Source organism: Lissotriton helveticus, chromosome 6 (assembly GCF_964261635.1).
Source record: "Lissotriton helveticus chromosome 6, aLisHel1.1, whole genome shotgun sequence".
Classification (NCBI taxonomy): domain Eukaryota; kingdom Metazoa; phylum Chordata; class Amphibia; order Caudata; family Salamandridae; genus Lissotriton; species Lissotriton helveticus.
Genome location: NC_136067.1, coordinates 1707567742 through 1707592784, shown reverse-complemented (window position 1 = coordinate 1707592784; position 25043 = coordinate 1707567742). Strand labels below are relative to the sequence as shown.

At 46.3% G+C, this 25043-nt stretch overlaps 1 protein-coding gene and 1 long non-coding RNA gene across 2 annotated transcripts in view; one reads left to right on the top strand and one right to left on the bottom strand.

The window, feature by feature from the left end:
• The window catches only part of LOC144763712 (uncharacterized), a 3323440-nt gene that overhangs the window by 1296694 nt on the left and 2001703 nt on the right, over positions 1 to 25043 (bottom strand). The gene's annotated exons all lie outside the window — the stretch shown is intronic.
• Positions 8377 to 25043, top strand: part of LOC144761872 (uncharacterized) — a 145631-nt gene continuing 128964 nt past the window's right edge. The window contains exon 1 of the long non-coding RNA XR_013595924.1: positions 8377 to 8456. This is a non-coding gene — a long non-coding RNA (uncharacterized LOC144761872). The remainder of the gene's footprint in view (positions 8457 to 25043) is intronic.

Here is a 25043-nt window from a genome sequence, read left to right as displayed (position 1 = left end):
GATAATGAGCGCGTTCATCACCCGCCTGCGGCGGCTGTCGAGACATTGTGAGTTTGACAACTTTTCAACAGACGCCGCCATCAAATCATAGATGGGTGCCACTCAGAATCGCTCAGGAGGCGGTTACTAAGAAAGCCTCACGATCTAGATGACATTGAAGAAATGACTCGTGTCTATGATCAGGCCGAAGAGCATGCTACCACCATTGAATCTGGGCGCAAGGTGAGTCATGAGCAGGCACATCGCGTCCAAGACCACGGCAGCGGTCGAAGAAGCTCGAGAGACAAGCAATGGAGCACACGACCGTCGTCTCGTTCAAGACACTCAGAGCACAGAAGGCGAAAACCTGGTCGGAGGGAAAGAAGACCAGAGAGAGCGAAAAGATGCTACAGGTGTGGATATGATTATCCTCATGCGGACGCCTGCCCAGCCATGGGCCAGAGATGTAGAAAATGTGGTCGGACAAACCATTTCGAAGCGATGTGCGGAGACTACCACAAGGAGAGGCGAAGTGGAACCGGGAGATCATCTCGTTCTGACACCAGAAAACACCACATAAGAGCCGTCCATGGAAAGAACACAGGATCCTCCAGCTCGTCACACTCCAGCAGAGAGTCGCGCAGATCTCGATGGGAGCGCCGATCCCCGTCCCGGGACTCCAGGTTATCCTCTAGAGACTCTGAACGTACAATCCACTATGCGAATATGATCGCAGACCCGGACCAACTCAAGAAGTATCCTCGCTTGCACATAAAGGTAGGGAACCATGACACTAGATTTGTGATGGACAGCGGAGCCTCGCTGAACTACATCCCCGTCACTGAATATGAGAGGATGCGGCCCAAGCCTCCGCTTACATATGCACCCGTCCGAGTCTTCACTTGGATGTCCAAGAAGCTGCTTCAATGTCTGGGTAAATTCCCGACAACACTCGAACACGACAACGTCACCATAGAGGCAGTCATACATGTCATCAAGGGCCCCGAAGCTGACTGCCTGCTCAGCCTGCCGACTGCAGAACGTCTCCGTCTCGTTGAAATCCTCTTCAAAGTCTGTGATGACAAGGACATCGTCAACCGTTTTCCCCGCCTTTTCCTGGGGCTGGGGAAGTTGAAGGGACGCCAGATACATCTGCACATCAACGACCAGATCAGGCCCGTCGCTCAGCACCCTCGACGTGTACCCTTCCACCTCCAAAAAGCCGTCGAGGATGAAATCCATGAACTTCTGTCGGCTGACATCATTGAACGTACAGATGGCCCGACCCCGTGGGTGTCGCCAGTGGTCATCGTACCAAAGAAGGGCACCACTAGCAAAGTAAGACTATGTGTCGACATGCGAGTACCCAACACTGCGATAGAACGTGAGCGCCATCCAGGGCCGCTTCTATGTGACATGATCTCTGCTTTAAACGGAGCAAAGGTGTTTTCAAAGCTGGACTTAAACAAGGGCTATCACCAGCTGGAGCTGGACGTCCAGTCCCGCTCCATCACAACCTTCGCCACCCATCTGGGACTCTTCCGGTATAAGAGGTTAAGCTTCAACTACAGCGACGACATCCTTGTGTATGGCTCCGACACCCGCGAGCACGACATTGCATTCAATCGCGTCTGCCATGCCTTGCTAGATGCGAACCTAACACTAAACAAAGACAAGTGTGAATTTCACCAGTCCACGTTAAAATTCTTTGGCCACATTTTCTCGGGAGCGGGAATGAAATCTGATCCGGACAAGGTGGCAACCTTGAACAACGCCAAGTGCCCTCAGGATGTCAGCGAACTGAGATCATTCCTGGGGATGGCCAGCTACTGTGCCCGTTATATCCGGGACTATGCGACCATCAGTCACCCGCTCCGCACCTTAACCAAACAAGGCCACCCTTTTGAATGGACTCCCCAGTGTGAGCAAGCATTCACAGAGATCAAGCGGGCAGTGGAATCTGCCGACAACCTTTCCTACTTCAACCCCAGACGAAAGACTGAAGTCACCGTAGATGCCAGCCCCGTAGGGTTGGGGGCCATTCTGGCACAATACGACAATGACTCTGACCAGAGACGTATAGTTGCTTATGCTAGTCGCAGTCTGTCCGATCCTGAAAGGGCATACTCGCAGCCTGAAAAGGAGAGTCTTGCAGTGGTCTGGGCATGTGAACACTTTCATGTCTTCCTCTACGGCAAGCACTTTACCCTGATCACCGATCACCAGGCGCTAGTCACCATCTACGGCAACCCCCGATCCAAAATGCCCCCAGGATTAAGAGGTGGGGCCTGAGGCTTCAGGAGTATACTTTTACAATCCTCCACAAGCCGGGGAAGTCGGAAAACCCGGCAGACTATATGTCTCGGCATCCTCCCGCATCAACCAGCTCCAGTCCTTCAATTGCCGAGGAATATATCCACTTCGTGGCTGATCAGGCACTGCCACCTGCCATTCCCATGGACGCCATCCGAGACACCACTGCACAGGACGACATCTTGCAGATGGTACTCCGCAAGATCCAAACCAACAGGTGGAGGCATGATCCTCAAGACGAAGACAATGATCTGGACACCAAGCAAGAGCTGCAAGCGTTCCGGCATGTCCATGAGGAGCTATCGGTGACCACAGATGGAATCATATTGCGTGGACAGCGGATTGTGATCCCTGGTCGACTACGGCAAGGCGTTATCGACCTTGCTCATGAAGGCCACAGGGGAGTTGTGTCGACAAAGCGAGCACTCAGGGAACGCGTGTGGTTTCCCCTCCTCGACCAAATGGTAGAGTCCACCCTGAAAGACTGCCACCCGTGTCAGCTGACAAGCAAAGGTGACCCACCGGCCCCATTACAAATGACCACCCTACCAGATGGAGTATGGCAAGACATTGCCGTGGATTTCTACGGACTACTACCTTCCGGCAAGTATGTGATAGCCATAATCGATGATTATTCTCGTTTTCCCTTCGCACAGTTCGTGCCCTCCACAAGTGCCTCCAGTACCCTCAAGGTGCTGGATGAACTATTTGCAACCTGGGGTGTCCCCAGAGAGGTGAAAACAGACAATGGACCTCCCTTCAATGGGCACGAGTTTGGCGCGTTTGCAAAGCACCTGGACTTCCATCACAGAAAAATTACACCTCTCTGGCCACAGGCAAATGGCACCGTCGAACGCTTTATGGCCACGATCAAAAAGACATTCCAGCAGGCCACTGCCGAAAAGAAGGACCTACAGATGGCTCTCAATGAGGTTCTCAGAGCCTACAGGACGATTCCTCATTCAACCACTGGGAAGTGTCCCGCCACGCTGATGTTGGGTCGCCCCATGAGAAACCGCATCCCGACCTGGGATGGAGCCCTGCGAGCTGTGTCACCCACTCACAGCCATCTAGAAATGATGGAAACGGACAAGCACAACAAAAGCAAGATGAAGTCATACGCCGATGCCAAGAGAAGAGCGAGATCACCCTCCTTGCATGAAGGGGATTACGTATTGGTCAAACAAGACCAACATAAGAAAACGGACTGTCGATTCCGTGATGAACCCTTGCTTGTTACCCAACAGAAAGGCACCATGCTGACTGCGGAGTCTGACCAACGGCGAATTACGAGAAATGTGTCCCACTTTAAGAAATGCCCCAGAGACACGACAGGATCTTTACTGGACCCAACTTTATCACTCAGTCTTGAAGCACCGGAACAGGGTGCTCCGGAGGATCTGGGTCAACTGGGTGTGCCCCAGACTGATGTGAATACTGGAGAAATGGACGCAAGACCGCGTCGAAACATCCAGCGACCAAAGAGACTCATCGAAGAGATATGAGTTCACACATCGTTTTGTGTTTTGTTAAGAAGGGGAGAGATGTTATATGGGTGACAATCTAGTAGTTGGGTGGGTGGAGCTAGTTGGGCGGAAAGGAAGAGGAGGAGCAGGGACAGGATGAGGGCAGATAGTGTAGGGACAGGGACGTGATAAGAGGCAACTAATAAAGCTCGTGAATAACCACCACAGTGTCTGTCCTCATTAGCCCACGACACTACACTTATTAAGTGTCCGCCCATTGTTCTGTACAGTAAATAACAGGTGGAGTGGATTTGAAGGTGACATTTACCTGCTCATCTGCAATATGGGGTCTCTGGGTCAAGGAGAAACACAGTTCATGTATGAGTGAACACTGGGCAGACGTGTCATGGTTACTGGGTAGTGCTATTAGACAATGAGGGACTAAATAGGAAAGTACCCATGGGTTCAATCCTTCCAGGCCACCACTGTGAGTACACCACCGTGTGAGTGAGAAAATATGAAGACTCATTTGATAGAATCCTCATTTCACCCATCAAGTATTTTGCAGACAACACCAGGCAGGCTGGGTAGTTGTACAATATCATGAGTTAATATATTCTTGATAAGATGATGCAGTGCTTTTCTGTAAATCATTATTATGTCCCCTTACTTCTAAACAATCCAGACAAGTGGATACAAAACCAAGATCTTGATTAATTTTCAGTGGTAATGAGAGATCAGCCTAAATCCTACTTCTATCAGCTCTCAGTTCCCCATACGAATTGAGCAGCATACAGTAAATGGCATTGAGCCTTTGTGCCTATGTAATTTTATGTTATGTTATAAGACATAATAAGACTCAGCTCATACATGCATCTCATCTCTTTTTGGCATGTTGGTTTCCCTTTATGAAATATCTGTCACATAACAGAATAATGCACTGCCTTCCACCTCAGACAAAAAATGCCAGTGAATGCCTCTCACCTTAAGCTTTGGAGAAGACGCTTGGCCTTATGTAGAATTTGCGAGATGGAACACGTTGAAAAAAAAATGGCTGATATCCTGTTTACCATATTGTAAGTGCTATAGATTATAATGCACCTATAATTTGTTGGTCGAGACATCTGCCACATTTGTGATGAAGTATCCTGTCCACTAAAATCTAGATAGGACGATACATTCTTTATTAGCCTACTGGATATCAGCTGGATATTTTCAGTCAAAATGGGTGAAAGCAGTTTAATAAATATATAGGCACCATATAAGGGCACCAAAACGGTCAGTGGATATGCCCTAACTAGTGCTTGCTTGCTTGAATTAGCAACTTGTCAGCATTAACATTCACACAATTATGAATAATGATTGAGATCAGATCATTTCTGGCGTTCAACCAGTATAAATTATCATTTCATTGGGTTTGTTATTTGCTCTTGAAGATAAGGGCAATTTTGGATCACACAAATAATCGAATCACAGACTGAAGATAGGATTCATAATTTAGCTTCCTATGAGAGTTCAATGCAATCATTATTTTTAATTGTGTGAATGACTCTTCTAACGGAGTTGGAAATAAGATGTTAATTGTCTGATCTTATGTTGTTGTGTATTTCATGAGCCCTGAAGAAGCGACTGTGCCACGAAACATGTGTTGGCTATAATTGAATAGCCATATTTTGGTTGGAAGATGGAATAAAGCTCTTTTTTGATGACCAAAAGATAGACTGTGATGGACTTTGCAGTGTTTTCCCAGAAAAACACATTTGTTATCAGATCTAAATATATGTACTTACTTTTCTTCAGATTAAGTAATGCTGTATGTGTCCTGTGTTGTCCTCAGTGACTCTTTGATGGTCTAAGTCTACATATGGAGAGATTCTATAGTATGAGCCTTGAGAGAATTGTTTGCCTAAGTAGCCTGGTCTTGAGTAGGGATGTCAGATACTAGGTATTTGCTACTTATTTTTAAGGGAATGTCAAAGGTGTTGAAAAGTGAGATACTTGTGTCATTGGGCACAGTGCTTGACCAGACCACAATAACAAGCAATTTATTAATACTAGTTAATTAGAGAGCTGTACCCAGCAGCCATTAACAATGAAAAGTTAACTGTGATTGCAGAGATATTCCTGCCATTTCAACCCTGTATTATCTCCATTGATTGGAAGCGTCTCCTCTCTCATCCAGGTATATTAAATCGCTCTCACTTTTGGCCATCATCCGACATCTGCCTTATGATCATCAGGTACAGGCGCATGTGTAGAATAAACAGGGGAATGTAAAGAAGGGAAATTGCAACAGAAAAACAGGGGGGCAGATTTACCAATTTGTCCTCTAGAGAGAAGTTCAAATGGGAGGCAGATGCAAGATTTGCTTTTTAGCAGATACATTACAATTTTCAGCTTCAGGATTGATGGAACGGGACATTAACAAATCATTTTAGAAGGGAGGTCCATTGCTGCAGCTAGGGGCCAGATATACAAATCCGTTTTACAGTCACAAAACTTAACACAAGCAAATGTACATGGTTTGCTGCCACAAAATGACTATTTGCTATGTACTAAATCTATTCTGCAAGACAAGCTAGCATTTCAAACTCGCAAAATGGTTTATCAACCCATTCCGAATCACTATTAGGATGAGATGTGAAATGGTCACCCCCTACTAACTACAATTCAGAATGCCATGTATCAACGGTTTGTGACTGCAGTTGCTGCTGGAAACCATTGAAAATGCCCTGACTCCACAGAGGTTGTGATAAAGTATTCACAAACGTCAAGTTGTACCCATTGGACAGCTTCTTCTTTGGAAGTCCTGGTCAACAACCTTGGAGCGAGGAGCAGTGCTCAAGGGGATCATTGCCTGATCCTCCCAATTAGTTCTTTATATAAAAAAACTGATGTTAAAAAAAAAAAGCTCCTGTTTGGGAATACATACATAAGAACGGTGATCTGCTGTTTCTTGTAGCCACCGTCCCTGTGGTTGTAGCCAATAGCAGGAAGTTGAGACCCAGGAAACTAGACATTTTGTGATGCGACCTACTGGGTTGCATCTGCAAAATGTAACATTTTGTCGCAAAAAGTGAATGTGCTATTTTCAACCACTTTTTGTGACCAGTCTGTACATACATCTGGCTCTAAATACTTTAACAAGTATATTGGACAGGGACCAAAAAGAAATGAGGAGAAACCCAATGTATCAAAAGATGGATCACTTCTTGTACACAGATCACCTTTGACATACTCAAAGTAGGAGTCTATCACTATGACTATTCAGGTGATTGCAGCAATCGCTCGAGATTGGGCCATTTAAGAAATGTATCCCTTATGATCACTATCCTTTGATGAATATGGGTGGCACGTTATCCATCCCATTTAGATACTGATGTTTGCAGATTTCTTGGATTCTTTTATGTGATTCTACCAATGTAATTGGTTCTGGACATAGCTTTTTTCCATTTCTATGGCTATGCCTCATCTCTCACTGCCTTAGCCTCACGTCTGTATTTTTACATTCTATGTATCCAGCTCTGTTATTCAGTCTCTGGCTCCAACTACCTCTTCATTTTTTCGTATGACCATTGAACGACAAACCAATTATCTGAATGGAAATGTCTCATGGATAATCAATGCCACGTCTCATTATACTATTTTCATTTATTTGATGTTAATTACGTCACTACTTACTTTTACATAGAAGGACATAATATAAGCGGGAAAGTATCCATGTTAAATTGAAAAACCGAAAGATGGCCTGTCACTGCACTGAATCCTGCGCTATGCATGACACAGAGGTGCTCATTGGTCAATCAGTGAACCTGCAGCACGAGCACCACATCACTTCCTGTTTTGTATTCAAGAAGGGAGAGTTAAAGTGGAAAGAACAAGCCACATGACAATGATTTTGTCAACAGCAAGTTATTCTTACCAATCAATACCATCCGCGTTCTCAGCGCTACTCCCCTTTGTGTTTCTAATGTGTTTCATTTGGACCTAATTCTATTTAAAAATCAATTGTGTACAAGTATTTACTCCTCTCATCCTGGACAGTTTGATCCCTGCACTCACAGAAAAAAGGCTTGTTCTCTGGCTGCAGCTGAGATCTGGTTTCCAGTTCCCAGAAAGGGGAGGGGAAGGATTTATTTTCAGAACTCGCATTTGCTAAACAGTATGAATATTCATTCTATAGACTAGTTACTCGCGTTGCTACTGGATACAATCAGCGGAGCCCCTGCTCTAAATTGGAACAGATTTATGAGGCCACGGTGAATATGTTTATGGGAAATTAATTGTGTTGCAGCAATAATCTATTATTATCCTTGCAGTAGACTCTGATTCAGCACTTTGCTTCCAGGTGTGAACACGTGAAACAAAAGGTTATTGATGGTCTCGCTCGAGCGGAACGACAAGCAATATGTGCCTCTTAAATTAACATAATTGTAACCAAAGGACGCATTTATAGATATGTGCAGAACCTTTTTGGATTGACTCGTGCAGAAGCGAACCCTGCCTGGTCACGCTGCGCATGTACAGTTCTTAGGCACCGGAAGACACACCCAGAAACGAGACACGTGTACCAGCCCACCTTAGCTGCACAGTAGCACGTTTCCTTCCCTCTTTGATAGAAAATCCCAGAGGCAGCTTGTCCTGTTCAGTTTTCCTCCTGCACATGGCCCAGCCGCTGCAAGCATGGGCTGCTTCAAGGTATGCCTATACAGCCACCCTGGGAAATTATTCATGTTATCAATCACCGGTAGGGAGCCCCCCGGGGTGACTCTGGAAATGCTGATGGCGCACCAGGGAGGGAGCTATAAATGCAGGTTAGAAAAGGCCAGAAGCAAGGAAAAAGACAGACGTCCTACTCTGTTCCCACTCGAAACTAAAGACAGCTAAGCAGCCGGCCACTGTGAATTGCTCAAAGAAAGCGCGAGGCGATCTCTGCTGTCATCTAGACATACAGAGACGAGATATGAATTAGTTTGATGAAACCATTTTACAGCTCATCCTAATCCTAATTAACAGGTTCCTGCCTTAATTGGATTATGGCTCGTATGTTTGCGAAATGTCCTTTTTTCCTCTCCTTCTAACAATTGTAATGTTCTATGATTCTTTGCCTTACCTAATTAAGTAACGTTCTGCCTTACCTTGTTAAGTTACTTTCTGCTCGCATCTATGTACAATTTTATTAGCCCATCATGCTAACTCTCTTGCCTTTTCATCAACGATCCCCTACTTTGTCCCCTCCTCCATTACTGTGAAGCGCTCTGATACCCGTCGGGGTCTTTTTTACGCTATACAAAACTTTATAAGTAAATAATCCTGATGGGAATGCGATATTTTGATCTCCACATGTAAAAAATATCACCATATTTACCTGCACTCAAATATTATTTGTGACTAATATTCGTAAGGAAGAGGTGAAATTCATTGAATACATCCCAGGTAGAGGAAGCTTGATTAACTCTGTGCATCAAATATGACTAATGGAAATATTGTAAGGAAAGTGTTAGCGTTCATGCGAAAATAAAGGATTAACAAGATAATGTGATGCTAGTAATTAAAGTATGTGGGTAGGTTGAAGTTTAAACCCAAAGAAGAGGAACCCATTTCAGTTCCATCAGGCTGCACAGCCCCAACAGAATTTGAATCAAATGAATCAATTTCTTATCTTTTCTCCGCTATTTTCTTCTTTGTTTTGCCAAGTTTTTAATCCATTTTCTCTTCACTTATATTCAATTCATTTTATCCAAATAACTCTTGTCATCAAATATTCACAAAAACACAGGAGCGTGGGCTGGGTTTCACACACCATGATTTTAATCCAATCACCCAATGCATTTCGGGAAATACATTTCCCTTCGTTAGGGGCATCATGGCCTACTGAATAAATCCATTTTCTTAAAATAATTCAGTTCATTTCAATACCAGCGTGCAAAGACGCTGAAAACCTCCTTCTTGAAGTTTAATCATTTGAATGGGAAGTTAGAATGTATTACTAATGACTTAGTGAAAATGATATAATAATGAATTATTTACATTTATTGACTACAGAGAAAATGTGCATGTTTATGTAACTCAGTGCATTTGTGAAGTTGGCTATTATTTTAGGCCTAACTTGGAGTCATTTAATTTCATGTGTGATTCATTCTAGCCTAATATCGTATTTATGTGCAAACCGTTCAATGCAGTTAACACTTGATTTGCGTTTAACCTTCAGTAGGGAATGTTTCGCTGTATTTTGTTCCCATTGCAGGTGTTGATAAAGCCGTATTGGTTAGCACTGAAGAGTTATTGTTTTGTTCAATAGTGAGGTGACCGTGTGACTGTACAAAGTAGCACGAGAGGAATGCGGTGACAAACCTTTTTCCAATTGTGGGCTGGGTTATTGAACGGCCTAATGAGTTCCACATTGAAACCTTGAGACTTGAATGAATTCTGCCTTTGGCCTCTCGTGCAGTTAAAGATCCATTGGTAGCAGAAAGTAAATGGGCTCAGATTTTCTCAGTTGGGAGTCAGCAGAAGCACTGGCCACATTTCAACCTCCTACATATAGTCCCTGTGAACTGTGACAGTTAACTAGTGGCTTTAGTTGAGAACCTGAATGGCCCAGTACATAATTTTAAAGAAATCAATGCACTGATCTGCCTACAAGATAACAAATATGTTTCGCCACACAACCACAAATAGCCTTTTGAAGCTAGTGACATTATACAAGCAGAGACATTATTTATGTTTCGATGGTATCTCACCCGAAGGGTAAAAAAAGTAGCCGGCACCTATTGTGCTAATGTCTGTGCTTCCAGTACTGTTATTAATTGCACGTTAAATGTATGAATGCTTCTAAAGTGTTTGGAAACATAATTCACATAGCTTTAGAGACAACATATTTTGAGGAAACACATGGGGGAATATGGGGGATAAAAATGGCAGTGAATAGCAAATGTCTTTTAAGGGGCTGTTGAATGTGTGATGAATCAAAAATTGACACTAACAACTGGATGAGGGCTGAACAACTGGTTAATATATTGATATCAGCAAGTATTCCTGTACCGGGACAACTGATGTGTTTTCCTTCATATAACTATTTACTGTATTACCTTATATTACCTGAGAAGGCAGAGGCTCAATATAGACCTGTGTGTTTTCTAAAATATTAAATGAGTTTATCTACTCAAATGGAATGTGAAACACTCAGGTACAAGGACACACATGGTGAATAAAAGCTATTTATGCCAAGCTAGAGAGGTAGGAAAAAGAACATTAGCAAATCAACAACATAGTAATATTTAAAAGTAGAGCAAAGCACAGGGGAGTTCATGTAGACATGAAAACGTTTGACACCAAAACAGAAATATTCATGCTTGTGTTCGGTTCACTTGTGTGTAGGTATTTGACATAAATGTTTTTATTTGTAAATTCAAGATCTGCATTATGATAACGCAGAGCCTGATTTAGAGTTTGGCAGATGGTTTACACAGTCACAAACGTGACGGATTTGCTGCTCGCCTTATTGCAAGTGCATTATATCCTATGGCACTTGTATTAAGGCTGATGGGGTATCTGCCTTGTTTGTGATGGAGTGCCCCACCGTTAAACTCTAAATCAGGCCCTACATCATTCTTTCGTACCAGACTCACTAGTGGCAGGTGCCACAGGCTCTGATGACAAGCTGTGATGGAATGGCGTCAGATAGTGAAATCTCATCACCCCATTCACACGCAAATGACTGCCCAGGGATTTGGTGGTAGCTGCTTTTATAAATTTACTATGGATTTAAATAATTTCAGTGGTTGAGCATGACATTTGTATATCTTAGATGATTCTTTATTTTCTCAATGTTCAACTGTCAAGAAACAAAGCTAGTGTAGCTGAGGGAAGCTGTTCCACCCTTTTCTTGTCGGTGTTCCACATATGGTGTATCCTTCTAACCCAAGGAACAAAATGGGTACAGCTGGTCTCTCATGAGGGCTCTTGGCTGCTCTTGGGAGAAGAGGAACCTCAAAAGTGTCCCTCAGCTTGAGCGTAGAGAAATATTTCCCCCCATCCTCTTTGAAAACAGTTGCCTTCTTGGCTGTACCCTAAGCATAATGTCTTCTTACCACTCCAGATAATATACATTAAATCCTCTTTAATTCGGGCCACCTCCACCCTCAAAAGAATAATTATGTAAAACTGCTGTAATTGAATTTGCTGTTTTAAAATAGTTGATTAATGCTGTTGAAGTGACTCCCCCTCCCCCCCTCATTCCGTAACAACCCTACCTTATGTTTGGGCTGGGTCAGGGAGTCCACAAAACATTTTCCCCACACAGCCGTTTCCTGGAAGATCAAGTCTGCAATCTGCTCCACATAAGGCTTTGTCTTGTTCAATTCTGCTTGGAGCTTCAAACGACATTCTGTTACAACCCATACATGTTCCTGCAGTTCACAGGAGAGGATACAAATTGACTATGCTTCACCGTTCAATTGAGCTTTGAAGGAGACCTGTAGAGCCCGAAGTTGTCCAAGTGCAAGTAAGCAATTTACAGATAGGTGACTGGAACTCCTCTAATGTCCTCAAGCCTCTGGTGCCAATTTGCAACCTGGTGGACATTGCCAGAATCATCAGCTTAGGGCTCCCAATGGATATAGGCACCAGGCAAGCCAGTGATCGTGTCTTGTTTTTTTTCTCATGTAAGTGCCAGGATACGCTCCCAGGTGATCATTAGTCTTTTAATCCATCATGACATCAACGTTTAAACCTATTGTCCCATCCTTAGAACTTTAACAGCCTCCTAGGTGCTGCTGAAGGGGCTAGGAAAATGTCAAGGAGTGAAAACTACAGAAAGTAAATAGGGTTGTGACAGTCCTGTTTACTTTCCATTCTTTCTGCTCTATTCCTAATCCTTGAAAGCAGGAGAAGCAATGCCAGTGCCAAGGGGTAGCAACTGGAAATGCAGTGGTATCTGCTGCTCCCACTGCTTACCCGTAATTGACTTTTACACAAAGAAATTGGAAAACATCCCAACTCAAGGAGCATACAATGAAAAAGCTAATTATGTGTCCTATCCTTTTAGATTTTACAATTTCTAGACAAGCAACTAATCAACTCCCAGAGACTCTAACACCTCCTGAAAAATGTGATGTTATGTTATGTAAGTTTGTAGAGCGCATTATCGCCCGGGAGCGTATCCTGGCACTGAGCACGTGTGAGTCTAGGGATACATAGTGTGGCTACTCGAAATGCCAGGTCGTCAGCATCTACCGGAATTCAAGGAGTGAGGATGAGGCTCTCATGTGTAGTGGCGGGTTATTCCTTGCATTATGAGTGATGTAGGAGTAGGCTTGACTGCCAGATCTGGTTTTCTGTAAGTGTGATATTTTTGCAAGTAGGACTGCGGACGAGTGGAGGTGTCTGAAAGGTTTGTGAAAGCAGATGCGAATGTTGAGGTAGGCTGGGACAGTGTTATGTAGTGCCTTAAAATTGTGGGTGGAGAGTTTGAATTGTGCTCTCTTGTGATTGCTTGGGAAGCCAGTGGAGTTTCTTCAGATGTGGTGTGACGTGAGTGTGGATTGGGAGGTTGAGAGTGATTCAGGTAATAGTCTGCTGCCTTTTGGTGTGATTTGTGTTGATAGCTGTTCCCATAGTCCAGTTTGCTTGCGACCAGGGAGTGTGCAATGGTTTTTCAGGTGCTCATTGAGAGTCAATTGAAAATCTTCCTCAGCATTTTCAGGATATGGAAGCAGGTAGCGGTGACGGCATTGACTTGGGCGGTCATGTCAAGTTTGCTGTCATTGATGATCCCAAGGTTCTTGGTATGGGTGGTTGGGGTGGGGGTCAGTTCTAGTTCTGTTAGTCACCAGGTGGAGTACCTTGGTGATGTGCTTTTCTCGAAGATCATGATTTATGCCTTGTTGGTGTTCAGCTTCGGACAGCTGGGCTTCAGCCAGTGAGAAATTTCAGTCATGCATAATTTATGTATGCATTTCTATATAGCATGGACATTACCAAAGGTGCTAGAGCACTTTACAGTAGACATATGTCTTTATTTGGATAGTTATAGAGGGTTCACAATTGCCAAATATAGTGCATAAGATCAAGAATTACAAAATGGGAAATCATTACAGAAAAAAAACATATTGTACAAAAAGTATTACAGCAGTGAAAAGCACCTGATGAAATGGAGATAGAGTAGTTCTGTGCAAAGAGGTGAGTGAACATGTTCTCATTGGAGAGGATTAGCTGCAATATCTTAACTAAAATATTGTTGAAGCTAAAAAACATGCACATTATATCTAGCTAAGGACTTCAGAAATGCTACAGGCAAACATTGTTACAATCTCCATTGGAGTGTGGAGTAGAAACCAGGGGAATAGCTTCCAATGGGGCAGCAGGTGCAGTGGCACAGTGGCCCAGAGCCTTTATGAGCTCACTGAACTCTAATAAATGTTGTATTTACTACTTCAACTGCAGTCAAATAGTTCATTTTCCTTAATTGCACTAGGGCCCATTGCATCCTTGTAACACTATTGGTGGAAGCCGTTCATAAAACTGGAAAGAAGCAATTATTTGCACAGGTTGAAACTTTTGCAGCTACATCTACAATTATGGAGCATGCTAGGAGCACTCCTAATGGGAGAAAGCAGCACTGCAGGCCTGAGTCCAAAATGCTGTTATCGGTTTAGGGTGAGTGATGGGAAACAGGTTGACCCCGGGGTGTGGACTTACAAAATACAATGAACACCACCATATTGTTAAGCTTCTCACATACATCTTTCAAGTGGATGTCCACCCTGAAATACAAAGAAAACGGTCCCAGGTAAAATAAAGTATACGTGACCTCCAAGGTGAGGAAGGGATGGAAACAAACCCACAATTAAGAGAGGGTCAGGGGAAAGGGCATAAAGGTTCCCTATAGGAAAAAAACAATGTGCTCATTTCTTATGATTTAGTCATTGAATGTTCCACCTGAATGGATGTAATGTCAATCAGAGTTACAGAGATGAAATTATGTACATTCAATAATAAACATGCGACTAGCCAATGTCACCCCAACTAAATTAAACAGTTCTCTTTGCTCAATGATAGGATTATTCTTACTTATTTGGTAAGTATGGACAGAGTCCAAGTCACAATGACAATGTATACACTTGCAGATTATTGAGCAAGAACCTATTAGGAGGGGTGTAGCTTAGTCAGTGAAATTGAGGAGAGGCAGCGTGAATCTCAAATAAAAAAAAAACAGTGGGATGTAGGGTGCAGGGAAGAGATGTTCAATGTCCGGGATGGACTGTTTCCGTGAGGAACAGGGTCAGGACTGATCTGCATTAGCTAGGCCTCTGTCTCACATGGCACAGCAGGTGAAAAACAATGATTTGGACTGCACTCCGAGCGATTGTTACTGGTAAGACTATTTGTGAGCATTCATGTCATCACCTTTAGAGTGTTTGATTGCCAGTCATATGCCTGGAAACCTTATACTGCCACAGGTTTTCAAGCCTACTACTGCTAATGATTGTGGATTCCAAAAAGTAGTACATTTGCACCCATTCAATAAGTACTTCAGCGGGTGCAGATTTACTATTTTATAGTAAAACTGTGACTATATATATATATATATTTATTTATGTTTCTGCACCAAAAGCATGAACAGGTGAAAAGCTCATAGCAATATGAGAATAACAAGAAACACTGACACAGACATAGCAGATTCGACTCAGGGCCCCCAGACACAACTATCAAGCCAAAACTTTCATTTAGGGAAGGTGTTGCACCCCATACACCCCCAAAAGGTATACCCTTGCCTGCCCCACATGGGCCTGGTAGTTCTCCCTGGGAACTAACGACGATGGTCACATAGAACGCAATGTATTTTCACTGCAAGCACTCGTCTTCGACTCTGCTACGACAAGCCTTGATGGTAGAGTTATCAAAACAGAGTATGTAGCCAGGGCTCAATTTTTCCTGTCCTCGTCTTTTACAAATCATTTTAACAAGTGACAGATGGCCCCATGTACTAAAACCAAGTTGCACATAGAGGTCGGCGTGGCAGAAAATTAATAGGGCAAGCCATGAAAACATTTGGCATGTATATCGTGCAAAAACAATGTAAAAATATGATAGTCTCTTTCAAATTAAAAAAGTGTATTTTGTAACATGCAAAAGCGTTTCACCTTAGTACATCAGATTATACAACAATATAGACTAGCATATATTACAAGTGGTAGCTTTTAAACATTAACTTAGACAAATTAATAGTTCACTGCCCAACGACAATGCCATCAGTGAACTAAGAGGTATATCAGTAGTCATGTACACCCTAAACATGGTCTAGATCCTTATTATAAAAGGAGGAACATTATAGTTTAGCAAATCAAACATAAAAGTTGCTTGAATAGTGCCTATTCTGAAATAAAGTATTTAAAAGTGCTCACATATGGGATAATAAAGAAAAAGGAGGCTCTGTGAAATAAAATTTTGCATAGAATTACACAATATGAACAGGTAGGGATGTGAGTATTGATTCCAGGTGAGATGAGTTCACATTTTGAAATTCAGCCATCAGAGGCCGCATAATACATGCGGCGCATTTTCCTTCATTGTGCTGAGTGCACCTTTAAAAAGGTGCGCCCTGCGCAATGAAGGAGAATGCGCCGTAATATGACGAATGCGCTGCCCTCAGGACAGCAGCGAACTCGTGCTTCCATGTGAACAACGGAGCAGCTGCTTTAATGCCGCTTTGTGTGTTCACAGTGCAGGCGGCAACTGCCTGCACTTTGAAGGGGGATTAGAGCTCCCCTTGCAGGCAGGTGCAGTCAGTGACTTCACCCGCCTGCAAGGCGATGTCTGGGGGGTCGATGGGACCCCTTGTCCCCCTCCAGATGGCTGCTCTTAGGAGGCCCACTGACAGTGCGCCGCCAGAAAACTTCTTTGCCTCTGTACCCACGTCTGTAATATGGCACAGACGCAGAGGCAAAGGGAGTCCCTCATTTGCAATGGGCACGCCCACATGGAAATTTAGGGAACGACCCCTGAACATAGCGCTGGCCCTTTATGTGCACCAGCGCTATTGGTATTACAGAAGGAGCCGCACAGGCGTCTGCGGCACCTTTTGTAATACCAAAGAGCCTTCGAGGGTGCGCAAAGCGGGCGCAACGCCTGCTGCGCCCCCGGGGCACTTTGTGTAATACGGCCCCTGGTGTATATCTCTGTCGATCTCTCTCTCCTGTTGTACATCAAATGTCACTGTTTTGTGTTTTTTTCATGGCGAATGGGGAGAAAAACGGACACAGAACAGACATAGCAGACTCAACTCTGAGCCCCCAGCCCCAATTATCAGGTCAATGCATTTATTTGGGGTGTCACAGCCCAAAGACCCTTCCGAAGCTATGTTCTACCTATTATCCAGGTAAGCTATAGTTGAAGACATTAACGTTTTGCTAAAGTTTGAGAGATATTAGACAGATCGAGTGTTGTGTTATTCAATAGGACTCTCTGCTCTACTTTTAAAGGAAAAGGCTTTATTGAAAACAAGTAAAGTTATGTGAATAGCATCAGGTAAGACTCACGTCCAACATCCAGTGACACTGCTTCAAAGATCCACACACTACATTCCATTTACATACTCATAATTGTCACCCAAGAGCATTCCACATATTTTCCCCCTCAATAACAAGCAAAAATCAATCGCTTGCCAACTATTTACCCACACAAAACCTAACATGCACCCCACAGATGCACATACGCAGTAGTGAAAGGGGCTCTCTCTCTACCTCCTAAAGTATAAAGTGGTTGAATCTTCCTGGCTCTATGTGTCCTGGACAATCATCCGCATATAGGAGAACGAACCAAATTTGCTGTGGCTTTTAAATGTCGAGACACTCCTTTCTCTTGAACTGTGACATCTTTTTGAACTCCGATATCTATAAAAACATTACTATCTTCAGGATCACCCAACCACTTATAACCATTCCATTTTCTTCATCACAATATACTGATATCCTCCTAAAATTTCCTAGTCCACCATTCTTTTTTTTTTTTTTAAAGTTTATTTTTGTGCAGGTAAAAAAGAATACAGTCGCATCAGCCTTATTTTCAACCTGGGAAAACTTACAACATATTTCTATATCCACAGCCTTCAAGCCCACAACCCGGGGGCCGGGCGGCGACTTAGGTTTTGTTAAGTGATTTGCAGTTATTCTAAGACTTATGAGCACTTCACTTAGCTCCCCAGACCTGCTTTTGTTTTATTTTTTCTCCCACAACTCCCCCCCCCTCCCACCCCCCCCTATCTACAAAACTGGTCGGTTTCCCCTCTCAACGTGGTAACAGTCCGATCACATGTCCATCAAACTAAGTGTCACTAGCCCATCAGTGCCATTTGTGCCTACTCTACGGATGCCTGTCTCCCTCCCCATGTTACTGTATAACACCTTACATGTGCGGTGTCTCTAAGGTCTCAGTGTCTCGCTCTGCAACTGAGCATTAATCGGTATCGGGTGATCTCCCGCTCCCGCCTCTTCTCTCAATTCGTCTATGGGTCACTTCCCAAAGGCCCGGCTTCTAGGCCATGGTATTGTCTCCATTTACCCCATACCTTTCGGAATTTTTTGGGACAGCCTCTCGCTTTGTATGTCACTCGTTCTGCAGCCATATATAGGTCTAACCCTCTCCTCCACTCCTCTACTTCCGGCCTTTCCGCCACCCCCCAGTATTTTGCAATATCCCTTTTCGCCACTACTAATGCCAGCACCAGGAAAATAATATGTGGGCGCGGCAGGTCTACTTCTGTCACCATTCCCAGTAGTGCCAGTTTCGGGTCCAGTGTCAGCTCCACCCCCAGTACCTCCCCCAATTCCGTGAAGATGTCAGACCAATACTTTTGAATCGCCGCACAGGACCAGATAGTGTGGTAGAAGTCCCCTTGTTCGGCCCTGCATCGAAGACATGTGTCATCTGTTATCCTTCCCATTTTGAGGAGACGTCTCCTATCAAAGTACGTCCTGTGCAGCACATTCAATTGAATCAGCCTTAGCCGAGACTTAATGGCCACTTCTCGGGGGTGCATCAGGATCAGCTCCCAGTCTAAATCTTCTAATTGCCCCACTTCCGCCTCCCACACTCCCCTGAGTTTCGCCAAGTTCCCAAACATATTATTTGTGAGTGTTTTGTATGTGAGTGAGACTGCCTGGTGTATTATTTGTTCCTGTAAGAGTCTTCCTTCTAGAGGTGAATATTCCGGTATATCTTGTAACGATATCTTCTGTGCTTTCCAGGCATGTACTAGCTGCAAGTGTTTGTACTGTTGTGAGCGGTGTAATCCAAACTCTGCCTGCAACATTGCGAATGTCTTCAGCTCACCTTGCCTAATCACGTCCCCGATAGTAGATATCCCTATGTCGTCCCACCTTTGGAAGCCTTTCAATTTTTGAAGTTCCGTGAGCCAGTTGCAGTGCCATAGTGGTGTCTGGCGCGTAGGTTTCTCCTCCCACCCCGTGGATCTCGTAGCCCGCGTCCATGCTCGAATCGTGATCATGGTAGCGGGCAGGAGCTTTCTTCCCGCCTTCCCCCCATACAAGTAGTGAAGTATATTATGTGTGGACAATTTATGTCTTTCCAATGCATATGTCGGGTGGTCCACTGGTGCATGTAACCAGTCGTTTATGGGGGTCAAGTGTTCCGCCCAGTAGTATGCCTCCAGGTTCGGCAGTGAGATCCCTCCACTGTATTGGTGTCGTTGGAGTGTTTGGAGTGCGATGCGTGGCTGTTTGACTAGCCATAGGAATGATCGCAAGTCTGCATGGATTTTGGTGATCGTGTTAGCCGGGAGTGGGTAGTATTCATTCTGAAGTGCGTAGAGGAATTTGGGTAGTGTAATCATTTTGTACATTGCCGCCCTTCCCAGTAGGGTAAGTGGTAGCAGCCTCCATCTCTTCATATCGTCCACTGCCTCTTTCATTATTCGTTCCACATTATTCTGGAACGAGAGCTTTTTGTCCAGAGTGATATAGACCCCAAGGTACTGGAACCCCTCCGCAGTAGTGAGTAAACGGTCTGGTAGCGTCACTTCTGTCACTGGTCCCCGCGGCGTATACAAGACTGATTTGTGCCAGTTGATGGTATGGCCTGCCATCGCCCCAAAGCCCTCTAACTCTCTGAACAACGCCTCTACTGAGACCTCGGGTTTCGTAATGTATAGTAATACATCTTCTGCATATAGTGAAACTTTCTCCTGCGCCTCCCCTGAATCACTCCACGTGAAACCATGGATCCCTGGGTTCTGCCGAATTTTGGCCGCCAAGATTTCTATCGTGAGTGTAAAGAGTAGCGGGGACAGCGGGCATCCTTGTCTGGTGCCCCTCTCTACACGGAATTCACGTGATAACCAACCATTCACTCGTACCCGCGCTTTCGGTGCCGAGTACAGCAGCCCTATCCATTTCTGGAAGTGTGGACCAAAACCAAACCGCCTCAACACCGCCATAAGAAAAGGCCAGTGTACTGCGTCGAACGCTTTTTCAGCGTCCAAGGACAGGAACCAGTGCGGTTCCGCCCTATCTTTCACTTCTTGAAGCCAGTTGTGTGTCCGTCGGAGGTTGAGCTTTGTGGCTCTATCTGGCAGAAACCCTGATTGGTCTGTGTGTATAAGGTCTGGAACGACCGTCCGGAGGCGTGTCGCTAGAATTGTGGCCAGCACTTTCACCTCCATGTTCAGCAGTGAGATGGGGCGGTATGAGGCACAATCCTCCTCTGGCTTGCCCTGTTTGTGTATCAGTACTATGGTCGCCAATGTTAGGTCTCGTGGGAGTGTCCCTATCTCATAAGCTTCAACATATAAAGCCAACAGGTGACGTGTCAGCAAGTCGGCCGTCTTTTTAAAGAATTCCGCCGGGAACCCGTTGGGTCCCGGCGTTTTCCCCGTTTTTAACTTATTTATGGCTATATTAATCTCCTCCGATGTGATATCTGCCTCAAGCGGGGCGCTGAGTTCTGCATCCAGGAATGGGATGTCCACATTTTCCATATATTGTATAGCCTCGTCAACTGTTCCGAGGTCTCTGCCTCCGCTATGCCCTTGTCTGTGGTTTCCATGACTCCCCCGTCTCTCCTGATTTTTTCCACCCACCGTGCTGCTCGTTCTTTCCTGCTAATCCATGCCAGAAGTTTGCCTGATTTGTCACCTACATCGTATAGGCGGTGCAGCGTCGCTAGCGATTGTGTCTTTGCCTCATTAGAAACCAGTTGTCTATACTCCCTTTGTTTGTCGTGCAACTGCCTCAATATGCCCTCACCTTTGTTTACATGATATTACCTTTCTAGCACCAGGATTTCAGTTTCTAGCCCTGCAGCCTCCCTGTGTTGTTTATTACGTTCGTCCCTTAGTCTCCCTCTAATTCTATCCCTCAACACCGGTTTCATGGTCTCCCAGAAGGTAATGTTGGAGTCTACTGAACCCTTGTTCTCCGCCACATACACCTTTATGTCCGCCCTCAGTCCTCGCGTTATCTCGGGGGTTTGTATGTCCCATGCTGCCAAGCGCCACTCTGTCTCTCGCCTTACCGTGTTTTTCCCCAGGTTTGCATATAGGGGTGAGTGATCTGATATCCCCCTTGCTTTGTAGGTGAACTCATCCCCCTCCGACAGGTATTGCCTTGCAATGAAAATGTAGTCTAGCCTGGAGAAGGCGTTATGGGCCCCTGAGTAAAAGGAGAACGTCTCCTGTGTCGGGTGTCGCCATCGCCATGTGTCGGTGAGTCCCATCTTCGCCATGTATTTTGCCAACGCCGTTTGTGTCCCCCCTCTGCGTACTGCCCCTGAACGGTCTAATTCTTCCGACATGACGTCATTGAAGTCCCCCCCCACTATTTGCATAGTGTCCGCCGTTTCCAATAGGATGGCTGCCACTTCTCTGAGTGTGCGTGATTGGAGTTTTGGCGGGGCGTATACTGAGATAACTGTCATGTTCAGTCTATTCCACGTCCCCTGTATTCCCACGTATGTACCCTGTGGATCACTCCATGAGCGCGCTACGGTGAAGGGATGCGTTTTGTTAATTAGGATTGCGACTCCCCTAGCTCCCGACGTATAGCCTGCGTGAGTCAGGACTTTGTATCTCCCCCTCGCTATGAATGTACAGTGTCCCGCCCTAAGGTGCGTTTCCTGTAGGAGGATAAGGTCTGGGGCGACCCTTTTGATGTATGAGTTTACCAATCCTCTCTTTATTTTGGACCCCAATCCATTTACATTCCATGTCAGAATGGAGACCCCCCTCCGAGTTCTGTCAGTGGTCCTTAGTGTGTCCGCCATACCGTGTTGCTCGTCTGGAGGTCAGTAGGAGACCATAGCAGCTGTGAGTGACAACGTTGATTCTCGTGCATCCGACTGTGTCCCAATGAGTGTACCCGTATCCAACATCCCCCCCAATGTCCCAAACTTGTTTTCCTACCCACTCCCCCACCCCAACAAATTAGAAAACCCCTTCCCCCCTCCCCCTCCCCACCTCCCTCCCCTTCCAGATGTGCCCCTAAGCGGGACATGACTTTCAGTAGGAGTAGGAGTAGGCCTGTCGCCCACCCACTATACCCTCCCTTACAAACTCTCAAAAACACCACAAAAGTGCAAAACAAAACATAAGGGGGTGCCAACTTGCGTGCTTCCCTGCGACCAGCTGCCATTCCAGTCCCATGGAACCATTAGGTATCAGAGAGTCAGTCCACACCTTTATGCAGGTGGGTGCCTGGTTCGTCCAACCGCGGGTCTGCATCCGTTCATGATTTAGAGTCCGGGATCTCAGATTCTGGAGCGCTGTGTTGTCCTGACAAGTCCTGTTCCAGTACACGGATCTCCTGTACCAGTGGGTGATCAGATTGTTCTTCCTCCTCCTCCTCTTCTCCGCCCGATGTGCGACAGTCTAGTACCTCGTCGTCTTCACCCTCGGAGCGGGCCGTGATGTGCAGTGCAGCAAATCTTGAGCCTGAGCCAGTCGCCCCGTTTGGTGAGGCCGAGCGCCCCCTCCGCACCATTCCTGTATCCTGACCCCTATATGGTGTCACTGGGGTCCGCCTCTTGGACCTTCTGGCCTTCAGTCTCTGCGCCTTAGGGATTTCCCAGTGGGTGGCGTTTCTCACGGACCTGTCCAACAGATCCCGTTTGGCTATCTCCCTGCTGTTTAAGATCGGTCGCTCCTCCAGCCACTGCCAGGCGTCTTCCGGGTGTGTGAAGAAGAGGGTCTGTCCATTAAAGAGCACCTTAAGTTTCGCCGGGAACAGTAGCATGTAGGTGATTTTCTGTTCTCTCAGTTTCGCCTTCACTGCATCGAAGGATCGCCTCTGCTTCTGTACCTCCTGGCTATAGTCTGGGAAAATCATGATGTGTGTATTTTCAAAGCGGATCTCTCCCAGCTTCCGTGCCTCTCTCAGAATCAGGAAGCGTGCAATGATCGGACGCGGTCGTGCTCCTGTTGGTGGTTTGGCAAGGAGGGCCCTGTGCGCCCTCTCTATTACGAAACAGTTTGAAAATTGCGCCTCCGGGAAAGTGTCCACCAGCCATGTTTTCAGAAATGCCACCATGTCGGACTTCTCGCATCCTTCTCTAAAACCTACGAAGCACAGGTTGTTGCGGCGTGCCCTGTTTTCGGCGTCATCCACTTTCCAGAGGAGTTGGCGATGCGAGGCCTGTAATTCCGTCATGTCTCTTCGCAAGGCAGTGATAGAGTTCTCCGCCTCATCCATCCGCGTCTCCGCGTTAGTGACCCTTTCTGATAGATTCTGAAAATCCTGACGCAGGAGTGTTACTTCCGATCCCACTTCGCCGATCTTGGTCTCTAATGCCGCTCTCGACTCCTGAATGTCGGTACGCGACGCCTGGATGGCTTCCATGAGCAGCTCTGTGTCCGAGCGCGGGCCCGGGGCCGCCGGGAGCTCAACCACCACCTGGCGCGGTGCAGCGAAGATATCCATCGGGCCTGGCTTGGGTCCTTTCGGCATTGTCTCTCTCTTTCCCATGGTGAGTAGCGGTGGTCCTGTCCGGTTCCTACCCACGTGTTGGTGGTCTATGGGTGAAGTTATACCCGGGCTCCTCCGGGTGCGGAGGCCCAGCTCCCCTCAAGAGTGGTGCTCAGATCCCAGTCCGTATTTGCCCTGGGGGTCCCGGTGCCTCACTTCATGTGTCTGGCCAGTGGCGTCCAGGTTCACTCAGGGGCTGCCACTGCCGTCGCAGGGCCGTCTGGCCCACGGATGAGCCACTTGCACCCGCGCCGTAGCAAAGTACCGGGCCTATCCTCTCCCGATACCTCCGTGTCTAATCACAGGCTCCCCCGCTGGTTCCACTTCCCCCGGACCACGGGGACGCTCCTGCCTTAATGCCCCTCGGGTTATGAAGGTCTCGATGCCTCGCTGGTCTCCCCCACTTCTACACACTGAACAGTCTAGGGGAAAAAACGGCTCCCATGCACTCACTCCGTCATTGCCCGGGGTCCGGACCTTGCCGAGGTTCGACTGTGTTCAAAGGGGGTGGGCGGGGCCTGTCCTCCTTTCCCCGGGTGTTGCCGCTGACAATGCCGGGGGGGGGGGCTCCCCACGGGTCTCTCCGATGGCCGCTTCGCCCCACCAGCGTTCACGCCTGAATCCGTGAATCTGGGTGTTTGGAGACCAGGTCGCGGGACTCAGCACCTCCGACGTTCCCACCTCAATCCGGTCGCCATCTTGGTGTAGGTCGCCGTATGTTGTTTGACCTCCGCCGGGAATGCGCGGTCAATGCCAACGCCAGTCCGGAGTGTATATATTCTGGGGTGCAGCCGCCCACCTTCCTCTGGTCCGCGCCTGGGTGCCCAGCTCCCGCAGTCACGGAGCTCGTCTCGCACTAGCGCTGGCAGCCGCCATCTTGGTGTAGTCCGGCGTGCGAGCGGGCGATTCCGGACCGCTTAGCTCCCTCCCGGGTGCAATTTTGTGCACGACTTTCGCCCTCAGTAGGTGCAGGACACCAGTAGCACCTCCGCCTGTGTGTTGGTGACGCTCAAGTTAGTTAGAAAGCCGGATCTTGAGGCAGCTCGGCGGGAGCTCCGTCTCAGCACGTCCTAACCGGCCATGCTGTTGGCCACGCCTCCCTAGTCCACCATTCTTCACTCTGATAGCTGAGCTCACGACCTGTACATCTTCTGTTTATGTTTATGTTTATTGCATTTATAAAGCGCAGCTGTTACCAAAAGAGGTGTCCTGGCGCTGGATTTGAGGCTCCGACCAACATGTGCTACCTTTACCTTTACTGACTACACCTGACTAATTTTTACTCTCACCTTTGATAACTTCTTTCCAC